Source organism: Epinephelus lanceolatus, unplaced genomic scaffold (genome assembly GCF_041903045.1).
Source record: "Epinephelus lanceolatus isolate andai-2023 unplaced genomic scaffold, ASM4190304v1 scaffold94, whole genome shotgun sequence".
In the NCBI taxonomy this organism is placed as follows: domain Eukaryota; kingdom Metazoa; phylum Chordata; class Actinopteri; order Perciformes; family Serranidae; genus Epinephelus; species Epinephelus lanceolatus.
In genome coordinates this window covers 30,001-32,500 of record NW_027556876.1, presented here as the reverse complement: position 1 = coordinate 32,500, position 2,500 = coordinate 30,001, and positions in this window count along the sequence as shown.

Genomic DNA, 2,500 nt, shown 5'->3' with positions numbered 1-2,500 from the left:
CCCGGGGCTCGGCTCTCGCTGGCCCCGACGGACCCGCCGCCCCTCCTCACCCTTGACAGACATTAAAGGGGGCATGAGCTCCGTTTCCGCCCAGCCTTTGCCAGGCTGTCCATTTCACTGCCCCGTGGCCGGGGAGCGCCGCAACGGCCGCCGCCGACCCGGTCACGGGCCCCCGGGCCCGGCCAAAGGGTGGACCCCACCGGTGCTCGGCCCCCACGCGCCCCACGGAGCCCCCGCTCGCGCCAGGCACCCCCGGGGCTCGGCTCTCGCTGGCCCCGACCGACCCGCCGCCCTCCGCCTATCTCACCTCCACCCAGCACTGGAGGCAGGCATTAAAGGGGGAATTTATCCCCTGTGTTCCACCCTCACTTCACCCAGCTCTCTGGCTCTCTGTCTCCCTCCCTCTCCTCTCCCCTCTCTGGGGGAGACTCTCACCGTCCCAGGCCTCATTCTCCCACCTCCACCCAGCGCTGGAGGCAGGCATTAAAGGGGGAATTAATCCCCTGTGTTCCATGCTCACTTCACCCAGCTCTCTGGCTCTCTGTCTCCCTCCCTCCCTCTTCTCTCCCCTCTCTGGGGGAGACTCTCACCGTCCCAGGCCTCATTCTCCCACCTCCACCCAGCGCTGGAGGCAGGCATTAAAGGGGGAATTAATCCCCTGTGTTCCATCCTCACTTCACCCAGCTCTCTGGCTCTCTGTCTCCCTCCCTCTTCTCTCCCCTCTCTGGGGGAGACTCTCAACCTCCCAGGCCTCATTCTCCCACCTCCACCCAGCGCTGGAGGCAGGCATTAAAGGGGGAATTAATCCCCTGTGTTCCATGCTCACTTCACCCAGCTCTCTGGCTCTCTGTCTCCCTCCCTCTTCTCTCCCCTCTCTGGGGGAGACTCTCAACCTCCCAGGCCTCATTCTCCCACCTCCACCCAGCGCTGGAGGCAGGCATTAAAGGGGGAATTAATCCCCTGTGTTCCATGCTCACTTCACCCAGCTCTCTGGCTCTCTGTCTCCCTCCCTCCCTCTTCTCTCCCCTCTCTGGGGGAGACTCTCACCGTCCCAGGCCTCATTCTCCCACCTCCACCCAGCGCTGGAGGCAGGCATTAAAGGGGGAATTAATCCCCTGTGTTCCATCCTCACTTCACCCAGCTCTCTGGCTCTCTGTCTCCCTCCCTCTTCTCTCCCCTCTCTGGGGGAGACTCTCACCGTCCCAGGCCTCATTCTCCCACCTCCACCCAGCGCTGGAGGCAGGCATTAAAGGGGGAATTGATCTCCTGTGTTCCATCCTCACTTCACCCAGCTCTCTGGCTGGCTGTCTCCCTCCCTCTTCTCTCCCCTCTCTGGGGGAGACTCTCAACCTCCCAGGCCTCATTCTCCCACCTCCACCCAGCGCTGGAGGCAGGCATTAAAGGGGGAATTAATCCCCTGTGTTCCACGCTCACTTCACCCAGCTCTCTGGCTGGCTGTCTCCCTCCCTCTTCTCTCCCCTCTCTGGGGGAGACTCTCACCGTCCCAGGCCTCATTCTCCCACCTCCACCCAGCGCTGGAGGCAGGCATTAAAGGGGGAATTAATCCCCTGTGTTCCATGCTCACTTCACCCAGCTCTCTGGCTCTCTGTCTCCCTCCCTCTCCTCTCCCCTCTCTGGGGGAGACTCTCACCGTCCCAGGCCTCATTCTCCCACCTCCACCCAGCGCTGGAGGCAGGCATTAAAGGGGGAATTAATCCCCTGTGTTCCATCCTCACTTCACCCAGCTCTCTGGCTCTCTGTCTCCCTCCCTCTTCTCTCCCCTCTCTGGGGGAGACTCTCACCGTCCCAGGCCTCATTCTCCCACCTCCACCCAGCGCTGGAGGCAGGCATTAAAGGGGGAATTAATCCCCTGTGTTCCATGCTCACTTCACCCAGCTCTCTGGCTCTCTGTCTCCCTCCCTCCCTCTTCTCTCCCCTCTCTGGGGGAGACTCTCACCGTCCCAGGCCTCATTCTCCCACCTCCACCCAGCGCTGGAGGCAGGCATTAAAGGGGGAATTAATCCCCTGTGTTCCATCCTCACTTCACCCAGCTCTCTGGCTCTCTGTCTCCCTCCCTCCCTCTTCTCTCCCCTCTCTGGGGGAGACTCTCACCGTCCCAGGCCTCATTCTCCCACCTCCACCCAGCACTGGAGTCAGATCTTAGGGGACACTTTAATCCCTGTACCACCCTCACTTCACCCAGCTCCCTGGCTCTCTGTCTCCCTCCCTCTTCTCTCCCCTCTCTGGGGGAGACTCTCACCGTCCCAGGCCTCATTCTCCCACCTCCACCCAGCGCTGGAGGCAGGCATTAAAGGGGGAATTAATCCCCCGTGTTCCACCCTCACTTCACCCAGCTCCCTGGCTCTCTGTCTCCCTCCCTCTTCTCTCCCCTCTCTGGGGGAGACTCTCAACCTCCCAGGCCTCATTCTCCCACCTCCACCCAGCGCTGGAGGCAGGCATTAAAGGGGGAATTAATCCCCTGTGTTCCATGCTCACTTCA